The sequence below is a fragment of the Diabrotica virgifera genome, chromosome 8 (assembly GCF_917563875.1).
Source record: "Diabrotica virgifera virgifera chromosome 8, PGI_DIABVI_V3a".
Taxonomy (NCBI): domain Eukaryota; kingdom Metazoa; phylum Arthropoda; class Insecta; order Coleoptera; family Chrysomelidae; genus Diabrotica; species Diabrotica virgifera.
Window position 1 is genome coordinate 174,617,970 of NC_065450.1, and position 20,603 is coordinate 174,638,572.

A 20,603-nucleotide genomic window follows, 5' to 3' on the forward strand; every position below is an offset into this window, starting at 1 on the left:
AGTGACAAAGAAGGATAAAATTAGAAATGAGTATATTAGGGGAAGTCTAGGTGTGGCACCAATTGATGCCAAAATGAGAGAGCATAGGTTAAGATGGTTTGGTCATGTTCAACGTCGAGACGTTAACCACCCAATACGAAGAATAGCTGAAGTGCAGATTCCTGGAAGGAGTAGGAGAGGAAGACCAAAGAAGACCTGGGGGGAGACGATAAGGCAGGACATGTTGGTAAAGGGGATTAACATTGATATGGCCCAAGATAGAATTGTGTGGAGAAATGCAATTAGGGAAGCCGACCCCGCATAGGGATAAGGCAAAGAGAATGATGATACCTATATATCTCCTGTTTCGTTTTTTGAAATATTTACCAACCAATTTAATTTGAATTTGTGTATAATATTATTGTATTGCGCTTATGGAAACTTCCACTTTCTCTCAATATTAGCTATCAGAAGGTATAAACATAAGCAGGTGTTGTAATTAGTGTTTATTGCTTGTTTTTGATTTTATTAATTGTCTCGTACAGTACCTTCTATTAGTAAACATACAACCTCTGAAGGTGAAACTAAGGCAAGCAGCAAAATTACGACTTAAAAGGTATGCCTCAAACGCTGAACTAATAACCGATATTAAAGGAAGGTTCCTAGTAAAACAATATATCCCTGTTCTGTAGCTGAGATCAGCTCAGCGAAAAAAGCAAATAAGTCAATAGAAAAATTCGGAAGGAGTTTAGAGGACCTCATAACAAAACTAACAATAGCACAAGCAGATGGAAACAGCTGCAGAAAACGTTCTAGCAAAAGTAGACGAAAAAACCGCAATAAGCCTGTTTACTAACGGTTTAAAAAATTACGAGATAAAGACAATAATGAAAGCCAAGAACTTTAGCACCTTAGCGGAAGCGATCACAAGCGCAAAGAACGATGAAGGTGTTCTTGTCTCACTTGACTATTTTTCCTACTCTCTTGTTGTGATACGTGGGATACGTTTTTGAAATTCCGAAAGGACGATTACGATTGCTCAGCAAACTTTACAATTAAATGCGTCATAATCCGTTAACGATTCACAGTATCTTGAATTAGCCTATAGGATCGTATTATAATGATACAATTTTGTTAAAAGCCGGAAGCCGATAGCATGCAAAGGAAAATCCCAGAGGTCTAACGTTCTATTAACTCCCCAACATTTAATTAACCTAGTGCGACCACAAGCGCCTGCCCCGTTTCCTTTGCTTTCCTTTCTCTTCTCTCCGTTTCCATTCCCCACACTCGGGCATCCAATTAGGCTGTTTAATTATTAGCTAATGGGAAAAAAGATAAAGCGAATCTATGTAATTTTATAGTGCGTTGTTAAATAACCACCAATTTGTTTCAGTAGGATTGGTGTGGAGGGACGTGTTTATGTACCGCCCGGATGAAGAGATAACGTCTACTTTTGGTGTGTGAAAGGCGGATTTTGAAGTAGGTACCCTCGGCTGGTATAATAAACAGAATAATCCATTTAACAAGTATTAACGAAGAAAATGCAATCCCACAAGAACTGCAAGTTTGTTTGGTGAGTTGTGGAAAAACAGTAATAAGTTTGGTTAAAGTAGTTTTATACACTATTTTGTTTGAAAGTCAATACTTTTCGACTTCATAATGGTCTAAGAGCTAGTGAACCCTCCGACTAACGGTCGTCCTGCAAGGCTAGAAATTTTTCTAGTGATAATTCATAGCACATCAAGGCTAAAAACCATGACCTAGCAGGCCTCAGCGGTGCACGTGTATCTACCAGGTGAATCGAAAAGTGCAAATTTAGGGGGTAAAATAAACTTTCTCCTGTAAAGTTGAAATTTAAGTATGTGTTTGAGTAAGTCATTTAGAAGAAATGTGTACAATCACAGGCGATTCTGAAGAGCATAAGACCTTGCCAGGCGAGGGGAAAGATTAGGGGTTGTTCCTAAATTTATTTTTTTTGCATCGAACAAATTTTTTTTAAGTTTTTTGAATTATTCCAAACAGAAAAGGTCTTTAGTTATTTTTCTCTTAAGTTATTAGTTTTTGTTATATAAGCGATTGAAAATTTTGAAAATTGCGAAATCGACCATTTTTAACCCTAAATCGGACATTTATCTAAAAATTTCAAAGTTGCCAAGGTAGGTAGTCTTTACAACATTGATTGATGAAATCCCAAAGAGGTTTTGCAATACAATATCGAAAACCCCTTTGTTTTTTAATTGCTAATCAAGCGGGCGCGACACTGTAGTCAGTGGCGGTTTCTCCATAAGTGCACATGTGCACGTGAACCCCCAAAATTATTTTCACACCAACATTCATATATGTAATATTTATCATTCTATAAATAACATTTTAATCTAACTATACAGTAATTGAAATTCGAAATAACAGATCCAACGAGTTTATAAGTATCTAATAGGTAACATTTAATTATTTTTATTCTATTTCAAAGGAGAAAGTTCACGGATGCGAGGCCTTAGACAGAAACCCGCGTTCACCGCTCTCACAGTGGTTCCTATACCAATGACTTTTCATACTACAAAATACAACTCACCATCCACCCCGCTACCCGCTATAGCCCACAAGTTTAGATGGCTTCAGGATCACAAGTTGGATGTGATCTTATGGCATGATCTTTGGTGTTTTCAACGTGCACGGCACGCGTATGTTTAAATTTTGCTTTCATGAAGTTCGAATTTCGGAACTATATTATATTAAGAATGGAAGGATTTGTGGACGTAAATGTTAGCGAGGAATATTTAAAATCAATTAAATTTTCTTCATTATATTTAGAAGAAAAATTAAAAATGCCGAAACCAAATTTTTTAATTAAGAATGTACCAAAGTGCAAACGTCGGGATTATAAATGATTATTTAAAATGGAGATTTGTGTAAAAACTTATATTATTACAAATTGTCTAGGTGTGAAGCACATATTTGGAGAAGAGGAAGCATAATGAATAAAATAGAAGATACGATTTTAACTATCCAGTTGTAATTCCAGATTATAATTCTCCAATTATGTACCTACTTGTTACGATGCCAGTGACAACTGCAGAAACAGAACGATGTCTCTCTGCATTGAAATGTATCAAAACTTTCCTTAGAATAGCTATGGGCCAGGATCGATTAACAGCACTAGCAATGTTTTCAATAAAAAAAAAATGATTCAAGGAATTCCAAATTTTACTGAATTTGTTTGTGAATAGTCTAAAAAATAACAGGCGACTGACTTTCGTTACAAAACTTTCTTGTAACATTTAAACACTAAATTATAATTTTAAGTCAATAAAATACATTATTTATTGTAATTTTTAATAAGGTCCTTTGATTTTTACAATGTGAAGACACTCCTCAAAAACCTTTACCTACGGAAATAGGGTCTCAAGGTCTTTTTATATGTTAACATTATGTGTGCACCCCCAATATTTTACACCAGGCGCCGCCACTGACTGTAGTATAAGTGAGGACGTTTGAGTTGGCATAAATTCATTATCTCGAGAATGGGCAAATTTCAAGAGAAATCCTCGGACAGGTCGATTTTTATTTTTAAATTAGGACTTTTTGGCGTATATATAATACTAGTGACGTCATCCATCTGAGCGTGATGACGTAATCGATGATTTTTTTAAATGAGAGTAGGGGTTGTGTGATAGCTCATTTGAAAGGTTATTTAATTCTCTATTCACTAATATAAACATTAACATAATTGTTTATAGAGGGTGTACAAAAAAAATTTTTTTATTAAGGTGAAACAGTAGCCATCAACAGGTAGCGAAAACGCGTTCCAAGATTGCGGCTGTAATTTTGAATATTTTTTCGAGATATTTGGCACACGCATTCGTAATATAATAAAGAATGGCGGTACAGAGCCCAATTTGAAAAATATATTAGTATGTGGAAATTACTCTGTAATTAAATGCAATATTAAAAAACGAGCCTGTACCGCCATTAAGAAGAACAAAAAAATACACTTTCTTCAAATAAACTTTTTTATCCGATGCCTAGATTTTGTGTCATTTTGGAACTACTAATGAAATAAAAAATTTTAGTAGTTCCAAAATGACACAAAACCTAGGCATCGGATAAAAAAGTTTATTTGAAGAAAGTGTATTTTTTTGTTCTTCTTAATGGCGGTACAGGCTCGTTTTTTTAATATTGTATTTAATTACAGAGTAATTTCCACATATTAATATATTTTTCAAATTGGGCTCTGTACCGCCATTCTTTATTATATTGCGAATACGTGTGCCAAATATTTTGAAAAAATATTCAAAATTACAGCCGCAATCTTGGAACGCGTTTTTGCTACCTGTTGATCGCTACTGTTTCCTCTTAAATTAACTTTGATTAAATTTGACAAATAGAAGAAAATTTTTTTTGTACACCCTGTATAAATAATTATGTTATTGTTTATATTACTGAATAGAGAATTAAATAACCTTTCAAATGAGCTATCACACAACCCCTACTCTTATTTGAAAAAATCATCAATTACGTCATCACACCCAGATGGATGACGTCACTAGTATTATATATATACCAAAAAGTCGTAATTCAAAAATAAAAATCGACCTGTCTGAGGATTTCTCTTAAAATTTGTCCATTCTCGAGGTAATGAATTTATGCAAACTCAAACGTCCTCACTTATAGTACAGTGTCGCGCCCGCTTGATTAGCAATTAAAAAAAACAAAGGGGTTTTCGATATTTGATTGCAAAAAACTCTTCGGGATTTCATCAATTAATGTTTAAAGAATATCTACGTATCTTGGCAACATTAAAATTTTTAGATAAATGTCCGATTTAGGGTTAAAAATGGCCGATTTCGCAATTTTCAAAATTTTCAATCGCTTATATAACAAAAACTATTAACTTAAGAGAAAAATCACTAAAGACCTTTTCTGTTTGGAATGATTCAAAAAACCTAAAAAAAATTGGTTCGATGCAAAAAGAATAATTTTAGGAAAAACCCCTAATCTTTCCCCTCGCCTGGCAAGGTCTTATGCTCTTCAGAATCGCCTGTCATTGTACACATTTCTTCTAAATGACTTACTCAAACACATACTTAAATTTAAACCTTACAGGAGAAAGTTTATTTTACCCCCTAAATTTGCACTTTTCGATTCACCTGGTAGATACACGTGCACCGCTGAGGCCTGCCAGGTCATGGTTTTTAGCCTTGGTGTGCTATGAATTATCACTAGACAAATTTCTAGCCTCACAGGACGACCGTTATTCGGAGGGTTTACTAGCTCTTAGACTATAAGGGAAAATGTCAATTTTTAACAAAAAAAAGGTATCTGTAGCTGTAGCCCCAATACAAGCGAAGAAATAGCTTATTGAAAGCTGGTTCTTCTTCGTCGAACGCTAAAATTGAAGGTTTCAACGTGAAATATGAAGAAACCTACGCATTTTTCATGGAAAACCCGCACAAGCTTTATTGTAGTTCTTGAAAAAATATTTGTTTTTATTTATTATAAAAGTATCTAGCACTAACCTTAACCGTTACCCCTAACCACACTGATTAAGAATAATCTTTATCCTTTTACAATTCACTTTACTAATGTACTTATAGTATGCTATAGGAGTTTGACTGAAAATTGAGTTAGAAGTGAGAGGATTTTTGTATTTTTACACAAAATATTCCTTTTTTTTGTCAAATAAATTGAAAACTGCTATTATAGGTCTGGATCCCGTGTATGAAAAAAAAGTTGATTAACAGCAAGCTGAAAATTTGTTAATAGCTTAAGGGTGTCTAGTCGGATAAACTTTGAAATATGGGAACACTGTAACAGGGGCAGTTTTAATTATGGAACAGGTTAAAAATTTGGAACGGCCAGGCCACGAAAACGGCACATTTATTTTGTCCGACAGAGCAGACTTAAACTCTCCGAACAGAGATTAAACTCTCATGCAAAAATCAGACTGCTATTTATCACCTGTCATAATTCCTGTCATTTGACATATTCTACATGTTCCACTCATTAAAACGTCCATTTGGTGATAAATAGCAGTCTGATTTTTGCATGAGAGTTTAATCTATGTTCGGAGAGTTTAAGTCTGTTCTGTCGGACAAAATACATATGCCGTTTTCGTGGTCTGACCGTTCTAAATTTTTAACCTGTTCCACAATTAAAACTTCCTCTGTTCCAGTGTTCCCATATATCAAAGTTTGTCCGACTAGACACCCTTAAGCTATTAACAAATTTTCAGCTTGCTATTAATCAACTTTTTTTTTCATACGCGGGATCCAGACCTATTAGACATACGCAAAATTTTATAGAGTACAAAATTGAAAGTTTTGCTTTTCTGGATGTAGATCTATACCTATAGTTTTAGATTTATTTAAAAAAAGGGAATTTTTATAAAAATACAAAAATCCTCGTCTCACTTCAAACTCAACTGTTTTCAAAACGAAGCATTTTAAACCAACCAAACTTCTAGAGAATACTATAAAATTACAAAGGAGTTTTGATTATTTTCTACGTCATCTAGAGAGTTCGAGAAGCTGAGCCGGAGTATATAAATAGGGAAATTTTGAATGTAAGGGTCAGTCTAAAATAAATATTGTATCGTCAACGTTGAATAATAAGCGCGTATTGTAATTCGGAGATATATATAAACTTGTAATATAAATTAATTATGTTTTAGTGTAAATAAATTAAAATACTTAACTATCAGAAGACTGTAATAAATTAAATAATAAAAACCATAAAAAGATTATAAAATCGTTGCAATATATTGAAAGTCTTCGGATTTTGTCACAATATGAGCAAATGAAATAATTATTGATTTAAATGTATGTTTATTTAGGTGTTTCACAAGCATATTAGTCAAGGATCCCAGGCCTATTTTCACCATTTACTACTAACAAGTTCCGTATGTGGTAGATAACAAAGATAGCAGGGATAGTCCAGTCGAGTTAGACGAATAACAGGCCCAACCTTGCATCCCGAGCTGCACCAAATTGTATTTTTCTAATCTTTAGGGAGGGTCAATAGTAGTGTAAATTTAAAGTCTCGACTGAATTCCGCCGTTGCGTTAGCCGTAATTTTGATTTTAAACGGGAACCATTTTTGCTCAATATTTCCGCCATTTTCAACTTCTCGACAAAAATTATGAGAACTAATATTGTTTTTGTACAATTTTTTTCGTGCGGTCAACATTTTCAGAGTTATTACTATTCAGAGTTACTCTGAAAATATCGACCGCACGAAAAAAATTGTAATGAAAGAAATGTTAGAAAATCACATTTTAAACAATTTCAGTTCTTATACTTTTTGTCGAGAAGTTGAAAATGGCGGAGATATTGAGCAGAACGGTTCCCATTTAAAATCAAAATGACGGCAAACGCAACAGTGGAATTCAGTCGAGATTTTAAATTTACACTACTATTGACCCTCCCTAAATATTAGAAAAATTAAATTTGGGGCAGCTCGGCATGCAAGGTTACTCGACTGGACTATCCCTGCTATCTTTGTTGTCTACCACATACGGACGTTGTTGTAAGGAAAAAAGTTGGGCGTCTCGTCAAAATGAAGCTACTCACGAAAAATTAGCTTGTTATTTAGTAGTAAAAATGGTGAAAATAGGCCTGGCATCCCTGACTATATAGAAAAATATGTACATACTGCAATAACATTTGCCATTAAAAGTGTAAGTACAGCACCACATTTTCGCGAAAGTTTATTTTCCACGTTTTCTTTATAAATTAGTGACGCTCAAAATTTTCCCCAAGTGTGTTTTGAAACATTCGATTTTGGAATCGTTAATAAATAAACTGGCCGCCCGTCATTCAAACATGCTAATAAATAATGCAGTATGAGGTATTAGTCAAAGCAGAAATAATTTATTAGAAATAAGCATGTTATTATTGTCGATAGCGATCTATCGTGAACGAGGCTAAAAGCCAATTAATCATTTACTGTAATTTGCTTGGTGTAGTTGTTCGTTTGATGAAAGCATGTTGAATTAAACAAGATATTTATTTTCGTTTTCGATCATTGTTTTATACAACTGTTTCAATCAATATATACATCCTCTTTGGTTTTCCCGATACACTTTGAATGAATCATTATTGTATTGAACAAATACATTTGCAGGACCTTACAGTATACCTTGAAAATTGCGCATATTTTATAGCCAGTCCTGTATATTTTTTCACAGTGAAGAATATTTTATACGCTGCATTTAGAAGCGTAATTCCTTTGAGCTTAGAAGTTAGAGCATTCAAAGATATCTCCCATCTGTGTATAGACGTATGGTGAAAAGTGCAAAGTATTCCAATCACTGGGGAGGGATTTCCGTGTCCATATTTCTTTTATGAGCTGCTGTAGTGCCTTTTGAGAAGGCCTTCGATAGGGTTCAACGTGATAAGCTGTTTGAACATCTAGAAATGATTGGAATACATGATAAATATCTGAGACTTTTACAACATCTACATTGGAATCAAGAAGCTTCTATTCTGGTAGACGGCAAATAAACACACACGTTTTGCATTCAAAGAGGTGTCAGACAGGGTTGTGGTTGTGCGTTATCCCCAACTTTGTTTAATGTTGATTCAGAAATAATTATTAACGAAGCCTTGGAAGAGCAATTTGGAGTTCGAATCGGGGGAGAAACTATTAACAGCATCAGATATGCAGATGACACCGCGATCATTGCTGAAAGTATCTAAGATCTTCAATTCCTTATAGATCGAGTCACTAGAGAAAGCTCCAATAACGGACTTAGCATAAAAACAACAAAGACAAAGTTAAAAATGAATAACCATTTACATACAAAATGAATAACCATTTTTTTAATACAAAGTTACTTGTGGTTAGTAAAAAAGACGTCAGCCCTATGCAACTAATTGCCAGTAATGAACCGATAACAAAAGTTAACCATTTTAAATACCTAGGATGTTGGATAAAAGAGAAACTAAATCCGGATGAAGAAATTAAAACTCGTATAGAAATTGCAAGAGGAGCATTTATGAAACTTAGATCTATTCTAAGCAATTCTCAGCTGAACTTACAAATAAGGAACTTCTTCTTTTTTTTACTTCTTGGAGATCTTTTGATCTGTTTAATTCTGAAGCTGCCTTTGGTTAATTTCCTGGGAGGTAGATTGCCAACTATCCCTCCATCTTTTAGGTGGTCTTCCTCTTGCGCTGCCTTCCGCATCTTACAATATCTTGAATTTTGCATTGCTCTCTAATGTCTGTATTTCTTACTGTCTCTTCTTGTTTTCCCCACTATTGTTCTTAGGGTTTTCATTTCGGCAACTCTTAGCATCTGTTCCGTTTTGTTGGTGTCTTCGCGCACTTCTATGCCATGTCATGATCGGTCGTATGCAAGTCTTGTAGATTCTAATTTTACTGTCTGTGCGCATATACGGATTTGACCAGACTATCTCCCGCAGACATCCTGACAATGCAGATGCTTTGTTGACCTGACTCCTCAGGTCCTTTACTGGGTCGTGAGTGCTTGATATATCTATGCACAGATATCTGAATTGCATTACCTGTTCTATGGGGTTGTTCTCAACCACTAACTTACATCTGAGCGGATCTTTTGCTATTGTCATACATTTAGTTTTGTTGGTAGAAATGTTCATATTTAGTTGAAGGCTTACTTGAAAGAACTGAAAGAGCTGTCTCTGAAGATCATCTTCTGATTCAGCAATAATTGCTGCGTCATCTGCGTAACACACCAAACCAATTCTTTTGTTGCCCATTCATTTTGTCTACCAACTAAGGAACAAGTTCCTAAAATGTTATGTGCATCCTGTATTACTATATGGATTTGAAACATGGATCATGAAGGTTAACATGATGAACAAATTCGAAGCCCTCGAGATGTGGTCATATCGTAGAATGCTCAGAATATCATGGGTTTAACGCATTTCAAACAGAGAAGTGTTAAACAGAGTAGGTCAAGGCGAAGGTGACTTAATGAAGATGATATAAAAGAGACAACTTGAACATCTGAGGCATATAATGAGAGGTAGCAGATACAGTATACTGCAGTTAATACTCAATGGAAAGATCGACAGAAAAGAGGAAATGGTAGGAAGAAATGTTCGTGGCTCCGAAACCTTCGTCAATGGGGCTTATCATCAGATCAATTATTACATGCTGCGCAAGATCGAGAACGCACGCCTAAAATTTGGGCACGGTACTTAAAGAAGAAGTAGTGCCATTATGGTATCATGGCCACTTTCTTTATATAGTTCAGCTGATTACCTATTCCGGGTGATTGGTTTCTAGCTAGTTTTTTTAACTGTGTCTGTTAACTTCAAGACTCGTCGGTGGTTCTTCCCTGTCGTCTGTTCCGCTTACTTACATCATCTCTTTCGTCTTACAGGTTTTGCTTATCTACCTCTATTATAAAGTTCCCAGTTTAAGTATTCCTCCTATCGATTCAATATATCTTTCCTTGTTCTTAATAGGTCATTCAGATTTCTGAATTGGTTTGTAGTTGCCTTGAATTATGTTTTCTGTAGATGTTCTTATAGAATGCTCTGAATTCTTTATCTCGACTGTATTTAAGTTCCTTATTTAAGTGTTTTAGTTTCTTACTTTCGCGTATCCTCTATTGTTTTCCTCTCTTTTCTTTGTCTGGTAATTCTCTTCAGTTGTTCTAGTTCGTCGAGTAAGCATTTTTCTATAGGCTTCATTTTTTCCATGTTACATGCTTGCGTTCACCTTGCAAACCAATGATTTTTACGCGCATAAATTCTGTTCCTATTTCATCCTGTGCTGCTGCTTCAGTATCCTCCTTTATTCTGGTCCAGTAGGAGTCTATATCTTTCTGGCCTTTTTCATTTACATTTTGATTCCTTAGCCTGTTGGTGATGTTTTCCGAGTACCGTTCTGCAACGGATACATATCTCAGCTTTTGTATATTCCACTAGGCAATGATCTGAGTATATGATTGTGCATCTATAACTGCTGTTCAATACGCCTGTTCCGTGTTTTGAATTTAATAAGAGGTGATTAATCTGACTCGCCAGGGGATGTCCAAGTTACTTTATGTGTATTCTTGTGTTCAAACTAGTGTATCATCTCTGGTTTCAGACAATCGACAATTCATCCTATTGCAACTCTGAGACAAGTATTATGCCGGATTTATACTCAGCCTTTGCCACTGCTAATGCCGCTGTCGGAAATATTGCCCGAAATACGATATCAACGCGAGTGAAGTGTTCACACAAGTCCTCGCCAATGTCGGCAATGTCCTCATGACTAATACTCTCCTCATGACTGTCCAATAGGACTGAGTGTAAATCCGGTATTAGAAAAAAACACTGAAATATGGCATAGATACTTACCAGACATTTATAGATCTCAAGGCAGTCTACGACTATGTAAATAGAAGAAAAACTATAGAAAACGAAAAAAAATAGAAGTTGAATGAATAATTTCCTCAAATGAAAGGCAATTTGATACAAATCACTTCTATGTCTATGTGCAAACAATTTCTTGTGGATCATACCTAAAACGTACTTTTTAAAAACTTCTTCCTGTCGTACGAGTGTTTTTAGCGTTTTTAAGAGTAACATAAAATTTGGCCTATGTCAAAAAAGGTGGCAAAAAGTGCAGTTCAAATGGTCATATGTCAACTTGAGATGAAGTAATTGAGCAAATCACCACTTATAGTATGATACAGTTGATCCAAAACAAGGCATAACCCAGACATCCAAAGTGAAAGTTATCCTTCAACACCAAATTGTTATATATGGTCAACATAATGTTCAGTAAAAAGTTACACCATTTTGAGCGTCGTGGGGTTTGGAGGGGGGGGGGGGAGACGTGGGGAAGAAGTCGGTAAATTAGGAGTTTTTTACGTTTTTCGACAATATTTCTAAAACTGTGCGGTTTAGCGTGAACAATGTTCTATACAAAAATGTTCTTGAAGGATAACTTTCACTTTGGATGTCTGGGTATAGGTCTAGTTATATACCATACTATTCTTCCTTAAAATTTAGTGTTTTTGATATTTACCCAATTATAGTTACCACGGCAAATTTCTCTTCACACACTAAACAACACAGGAACTAAAATAACAAAATTACGTTACACAACACGGCAAATACTCGCTCTGTTCACTTCGCTCAAGAAAAATATGTCGCTAAGTGGTGAGGACTAGAGTGGAAGAGGAAATATAAATATATTTGTATTCGCTGTTCATCAACATAAATCCATCTCTTTTATTTCGTATTATTAATTGCTATAAATAAGTTAAAACATTGCCGAATCTGTGTAAATTATTAATAATATTAAATATACATTTATAAAAAGTTCTGTGACAGATAATTCTGAATAGTAATGTGAATTTTAAAAAGTATTTTTAATGTCCATGAGATACATCAATAAAAAAAGCCACAAACAAACGACCAAACATTTGTCTCTATTGTCACTCTATCACAAACCATTTATTCCAATGACAGAATGTGAGACTGACCCACCTTATTGTATAGTTATAGTTAATTTAAATACAATTTTAATTTGAATGTAAATAATATTTTTGTTAAAAGCGATAGTTTCATTTATATTTTATTAAGTATCCAAATAACAGTTCAGAACAATACTCAAAGTAACTGAGTAAGAGTTAATGACAGCCAAATATCAAAAATTACATATGCAGATGACAAAGTACAAAGTAGAGAGTAAAGGAGTAGAATACCAAAACATAAAGGTAGTTCCAGTTTATTCCACTTAGCCTCTTCTACTTTCTCTCACCTCTCGTTTGGCGTAGTGCAAATTATCCGACCCTGTAAAAATCCCCAAAGAAATAACTAAAAACCTAATGGTCTAAGAGCTAGCAACGTTTTCGAGAAATCATTTTAAGACGGCTGATTCTTTCATATATTATTCCCTATGCTTCCTCGAACACCGTACCAGCCATATGGCTGCTGATACAGGTTGCGTTCATTACTGCGCACCACACCTGTACAGGTAAACACAAAATTAGGGTGATTGATTAGTGTGAAAAAGCTTAGTAGATCCGCTATAGTAATAGATAGCAATAAAAGTTAATAACAAAAATTGTAGCTAACTTTGCGCTTCACATTACAAAATTAGTTAGAATGTTACAGGGTGTTCGATAACATAGTGGCAGACCAAACTTTTGTTTTTTTAAATGGAACACCCCATATTTTACTTTATATTCGAAATCTTCTTAACTTCCCCATCGCAAAAATATAAAGGTTTGTTATGTTATACAGGGTATTTACAAAGTTATAACCAATGTTCTACGAAAATCGTAATAAGTTCAGCTCCCTGTATAAATAAAAATAAGCACAATAGCAATGGTTTATTGGTGCCATATTTTTTTGTTGACTGTCAAAATTTATAAAAATGGTTGATATTGCTAATTTTCTTTATATCGAATACAGGGTGAGTCAAAACGCAAGTACATTATTTTCACAGTAATTTTAAATAGAACACCCTAATTAATAACTTGATCTGAAAAATGAAAATATCTCGAAAACTGACAAATTTAGGCATAGGGAATATTATACAAAAATTAAAGTACGGTAATGATATTTTTCGATAGTAATATAAAATACAGGGTGTTCCATTTAAAATTTCTGAGAAAAGAATGTACTTGCGTTTTGACTCACCCTGTATTCGATATAGGGAAAATTAGCAATATCAACAATTCTCAAAAATTTTCACAATTAACAAAAAAATATGGCACCAATAAACCATCGCTGTTGTGCTTTTTTTTTATTTATACAGGGAGCTGAACTTGTTACGATTTTCATAAAAAATTGGTTATAACTTTTAGGTCTGGATCCCGCGTATGAAAAAAAAGTTGATTAATAGCAAGCTGAAAATTTGTTAATAGCTTAAGGGTGTCTAGTCGGATAAACTTTGATATATGGGAACACTGGAACAGGGCAGTTTTAATTGTGGAACAGGTTAAAAATTTGGAACGGTCAGACCACGAAAACGGCACATTGATTTTGTCCGACAGACTGCTATTTATCACCTGTCATAATTACTGTCATTGTGAGCGGCCGTGGAGTAACGGCATAAACGCTGGCCTCATACGCCAGTAGACGTGGGTTCGAGCCCTGCCAAAGACAAACCATTTTCATTTCCAATAATGACACGAGCCGTCTCACCGTGCCTCGGAGAGCACGTAAAGCCGTCGGTCCCCCTGGGCTAGTGTACATCGGCACTAGTTACTTGAAACAGGGTTAAAGATGTAATTGGCGCCGGAACTATCCGAAAGGATCTCCCCGGCAAAAATGCCATACGATATTATTATTATTACTGTCATTTGACATATTCTACATGTTCCACTCATTAAAACGCTCATTTGGTGATAAATAGCAGTCTGATTTTTGCATAAGAGTTTAATCTCTGTTCGGAGAGTTTAAATCTGTTCTGTCGGACAAAATACATGTGCCGTTTTCGTGGTCTGACCGTTCCAAATTTTTAACCTGTTCCACGATTAAAACTTCCCCTGTTCCAGTGTTCCCATATATCAAAGTTTGTCCGACTAGACACCCTTAAGCTATTAACAAATTTTCAGCTTGCTATTAATCAACTTTTTTTTTCATACGCGGGATCCAGACCTATTTGTAAAAGTCCTATATAACATAACAAACCTTTATATTTTTGTGATGGGGAAGTTAAGAAGATTTCGAATATAAAATAAAATATAGGGTGTTCCATTTAAAAAAAAAACATAAGTTTGGTCTGCCACTATATTAACAATCTAACTAATTTACAACACAAAAAATAAAAAAACAACAAAATTATAGACAAATTCCTAAATTTTTTCCTTGCTTCCAAATAGCTTTAAAACGCCCTTACTGAGCCTAAATTTAAAAAGTTATCGCCGTGGCGGACTCCCCTTATGAACACTCCCCAGATCCCCCCGGAACATTGCGTACCGGAACCTATATTGTTACAAAAACAGCACCGTCTATTACTATACTGGATCTACTGAGTTTTATCACACTCATCAATCACCCTGTAAATTGAATTTAAATTATTTTAGGACGAAAAACTTTTTTGTCATTACTTTTAAAATCACAAAAATGTCTGGCAAATACAGTTCATATTTCTAATAATGTTTAAAAAGTAATGACAAGAAAATTTTTCATCTTACAGTAATTTTAAATTCGATATGTTTACCTGTACAAGTGTGCTGCGCAGTAATGAACGCAGCCTGTATCAGTAGCCACATGGCCGGTACGGTATTCGATGAAGCATAGGGAACAATATATGAAAGAACCAGCCGTCTTAAAATGATTTTTTTCCGACGTTGAGCTCTTGGTCCATAACGAACCTAACGAACTCGCAAACAAAATAAGGACAATGATTTTTGACAAAGAGACAAAATTTGCACATGGAATCTAAGAAGCTTTTATTATCTTGGATTCATTGTTCATTGTTCACAGCTTGTACATATAGTTAGACCCAAACCCAGACATCCAAAGTGAAAGTTATCCTCCAACACCAAATTGTTCTATATGGTCCACATAATGTTCAGAAAAAAGTCACACCATTTTGAGCGTCGGGTTTGGGGGGGAGAGGGGGGAGAAATCTGCAAATTCGTAGTTTTTTAAGTTTTTCGTCAATATTTCTAAAACTAAGCGGTTTAGCATGAACAAACCTCTACACAAAATTGTTCTACATTAAATTTGAAATAAAAAAGGTCCTATGCATAACCCTTCTAAAATAAACGGTTCCAAAGTTACGGAGGTAGTATAGTATAATTGGTCCAAAAAAAGGCCTAACCCAGACATCCAAAGTAAAAGTTTTCCTTCAACACCAAATTGTTCTATATGGTCCACATATTGTTCAGTAAAAAGTTACACCATTTTGAGCGTCCGGTTTGGGGGGGAGATGGGGGAGAAGACGGTAAATTAGTAGTTTTTTTAGGTTTTTCGTCAATATTTCTAAAACTATGCTTTAGCGTAAGGAATGTTCTATAGAAAAATGTTCTACATAAAATTTAAAACAAAAAAGGTTCTATACATAATTGTTATAAAATCAACGATTCCAGAGTTACGGAGGGTGAAAAGTGGAGGTTTTCGATACTTTTTATATTTACCGATTTCTCCCCCCTCACCCCTCCAAACCCGACGCTCAAAATGGTGTGACTTTTTTCCGAACATTATGTGGACCATATAGAACAATTTGGTGTTGGAGGATAACTTTCACTTTGGATGTCTGGGTTTTTGGTATAGTTATATCATAAATATTGCCCAAAAAATATAGATAGTATCGAAAACCTCGATATTTCACCCTCCGTAACTCTGGAACCGTTGCTTTTATAACAATTATGTATAGAACATTTTTTATTTTAAATTTCATGTAGAAAATTTTTGTATACAACATTGTTTACGCTAAAGCATAGTTTTAGAAATATTGACGAAAAACGTAAAAAAAACTACTAATTTACCGGCTTCTCTCCCATCTCCCTCCCAAACCGGACACTCAAAATGGTGTAACTTTTTACTGAACAATATGTGGACTATATAGAACATTTTGATGTTTAAGGAAAACTTTTACTTTGGATGTTTGGGTTAGGCTTTTTTTTTGGACCAGTTATACTATTCTACCTCCGTAACTTTGGAACCATTCATTTTAGAAAGATTATGCATAGAGCCTTTTTTATGTCAAATTTAATGTAGAGCAATTTTGTATAGAGGGTTGTTCATGCTAAACGGCATAGTTTTAGAAATATTGGCGAAAAACTTAAAAAACTACGAATTTACCGATTTCCCCCCCTCTCCCCCCAAACCCGACGTTCAAAATGGTGTGACTTTTTTCTGGACATTGTGTGGACTTTATAGAACAATTTGGTGTTGAAGGATAACTTTCACTTTGGATGTCTGGGTTATGCCATCTTTTGGATCAACTATACTATACTAATTGTACACATTGAGCTACAGCTCTGTTCATACAAGAAATGCATAAAATAAAAAAAATATCATTAGTTTGCTAACATTAGCATTAAGGTATGTATAGATATGCGCGCCGTGTGTACGCCGCGAGATTGTGGCGCCGACAGAAGTTGGATCGTGGTGCGCCATGTGCGCGCCGTTTGTGCGCCACTTGAAAACACGTACTATTCTAACGAACGCGCCACAAACGAGCAGTTCACACACGGTGCGAAGTGCGCGGCGCGCATATGTATCAATCAATCAATCATCCAGCCCTTTGCGTCTACTGCTGGAGATAGGCCTCCCTCATTTTTGAAGTTATACTTCTTTAGGAGCAATGGAAGTGAAATTTAATATGCGCGAATTCATCAAAAACCTTGTTCCCCGGCGCAGACGCATTATACCTTTGCTCTGATTGGGTGTTCAAATGACATATCAATAATTGTTCAATATGGAGGTTATGGATAAACAAATTTTGTATATTAGTTTTTATTGTTGTGAGGACTTGAGGACACAGACAAAAGCAAGTTCATAATGTAGTAACTTTTTAAATAGTTTTTAAAAGCAACAGGTACGTACTTAATTGTAAATGTTTCAGTATTGTAATAAAAAATTACTTAGGTACTTACCTATTTGGAAAATGTATGTATCTATCTAGTAGGTAATGCTTTGATTTACATAATTTGATTACCAACAAAATTTCTACCACTCTTCATCTAATATACCTATTGTTTTCTCACTCTATGTTTTGTATATTAATATTTTAATTCCCTTTGTGAACACACACACATACAAAAATCAAACTAATTTGATTAAATTCAGAACTGTCAAACAGTAAAACGTTCAGTTAGCCCATCTTACCACATGACAAGTACGTGTAAGTGGTTAAGTCGGGTGACGGGTGTGTGTAAGTGGATTTCAAATCTAAGCACGCGGGTTCGAATCCCAATGCAAGTTTTAATTTTTTTATTTTTTTTTATACATTTTATGATAGTGAATATATTTGTTATATAATTTTTTTCAGAAAATGCGTATTTAGTTAAAATTTTTGCCAACAATTATTGTTCAGAAATCATTTCTTTGGTGCATTTTTCAATGTGTTTGTGTGTGTTTTATTCTTTTATTCTTTTAATTGTTGGTATTGTTTTAATAAAAATGTTTGGAAAGTAGTAAGTATTAAAATGAGTTTAATATTTAAATAAAATATAAATAAACTGTTTAAAGTACATATATTAATTTCTTTGGAATCATATAATAGAAGTATAACTTCTTGCGTGCGTACAAAGTACACACACATTCTTTTTTTGTCCATTGTGCTATTTTGAGCACTTTGCATCCAATTTCTTGACATTTTCTTGAGATCGTCAGTCCAGCGTTGGACTGACGCATATTGGACTGACGCATATACGACAAGAATACGGCATAGAGGTGGGTATAGAGGTGAGTATGGAGTGATGATGGATTGGAGACCTTAGGATTTTAAGAGTGAGAGAATGGAGAGAAGTTGCTAGGAATCCGCAGAAGTAGCAACTTCTCTGCAAGCAGGCCAAGATCCACAAAGGATTGTTGAGCCAATTATGATGATGATGAGATGACAAAGTACTCATTGCTGACTCTGCCGTTGGATAACAAAAATATCCCATTGACTCATAACGGTAAATGGAAAACATGTTAGAAGAGGTTAACTCATTTTATACTGAGGTTGTTCGATTAACGACAAACTCGATCCTGCCCAAGAAGTAAAGGCCAGAATTTCTCAAACTAGCGATAATTTTGTCAGGTCAAAATGGCCTCTTTGTCTCAATCTGCAGCTAAGACTATAACTTGTACATAAGCTGTTATAAATGTGGTCAATACTACTTTATGGAGAAGAGATATGATCCCAAAAAACTGTCTACTACTTAAATAAAACAGAAGTCTTCAACAATGAATCTGTGTCACCTGCACTTTAGACTTAGACAGCCACCTAATACCAAACAGACTTTATCAATCATATCTGGGACACTCGCAGTCATTTTCGTCAGAGTTCATGAATTATACCCATAAAACCGGCTTTTAACCATTGAAGTCGAAGAAGCAAATTCTAATAATGGACTCTGCTTCTTAGAGATCAGTCCACGTGAGTTTTAGTTTCGGTTGGTGCTAAGACTTTCGTAGGAAATTACTTTATTGTCGTGCTAAACTCAGTTTTTTACTATGCACAAACATCAATAAAAATAGCAATTTGTCGATAAAACTGTTTGCAATTAAGTTGTGCAAGTGCACGTAAAGTGTAATAAACAACGCCTATTGCCGTATTTATAAAACCTGTAAAAAACAAATTATTATCCGGATCACGCAAGGATGCCATTTTGCTAAACAAAAAAGTATACGAAAAATTATTGGATAAGCCAAAACAACTATGAATAAATCAAGAGCAGTGCAGTCAAAACACGAAATAATAGATGTCAATTTTAAATAAATTACACAAAAACGTTTCAATAACATGAAAAATGGAAAATAGCTTGGACCTGGCAATTCTTGGACTTATTCTTTAACGGCATTTACAGAACTGGCATAATATTACAATATTGACTCATGTCCTTATTCATAACTATGTATTCAAAAAAAAACAAACGTCAAACGCTGTAATGAAATAACGTACGCTGTATTAAATACGCTGTATTAAAATTATTTCTGACCACCAGAGACTGTGTTAGTCAACATATCGCACCCTCAGTAATATAAGGGCTCAACTCAAAATTTGTGTTTACTGTGATTTTAAATGATATGGGCACAAAATGAAATTCTCTACCGGCTAGCGTTGACAGAGGGAGAAAAAGAACATGAATGGTTCGGTAAATATATTTGTGCCTCTCTCTCACTCTCCCCAGCCATCTCTGGTTTTTATTGCTACAAGGGAGCAATCAGTAACATGTCTTTCTATGACGAAAATCCTGGTTAGTTTGTTTTTTAACATTTTGTATTATATAGAATAGTTTTTAGTTGAGCCGTTATATTATGCAGAATATAATAAATAAATGGGCCTAATTCATAATAGATCGCTATTTTGCATAAACAGTGACAGGGCATTAATAATATAAGGGATCAAACTTGAACAGTTCCTTATTTCTGTTATGTTTTTTGTATTATATGGGACTAACTTGAAAGTATTTTTTTCAATTACTTGTAATTGGAAAAAACTGTAAAATTTCACATTTATAACTTAAATAATAAGCATGTTATTTGAAAAAATAGCTGTAATTTTGGAAACCAGAATCTTTAAACGCGATTTCCCAAAAACCTACTTTTTTGAATTGTGCCTCTATATCACTGAGGGTGCGATGCATTTTCCTCAATATAAGGAGTCCTTATGAATTTTCAAATAAAAAAAATTAAAGGAGAAGATATAGTTGAACTAGTTAAAGACTATCTCATTCGACGCTATGGGCTAGTGATGTAACGAATGTCATTTTTTGAACATTCGCGAATACGAATGCGAATATCTGCTACCAACATTCGCGAATGCGGATGCCAATATTCAGTTTTTTAAATTTGTTTCTATTTTTGCCATGTTGTCTAAATTTATAATGAAAGTTAATTGATATTTAGTGTAAATCAATCTGAATTTTACGCTTTATTACATAATAGCAAATAATAAAATAAAGTCTAGGCTGATAATGTGATTATACGAGGTTAAGTTACCGTTTCTTAATAAAAAAAGATGAGA

The 20,603-nt window shown here is 34.5% G+C and overlaps 1 protein-coding gene across 3 annotated transcripts in view; it reads right to left on the reverse strand.

The window, feature by feature from the left end:
* The window catches only part of LOC126890503 (zinc finger protein 609-like), a 503,875-nt gene that overhangs the window by 354,937 nt on the left and 128,335 nt on the right, over window positions 1–20,603 (reverse strand). The window lies entirely within an intron of this gene.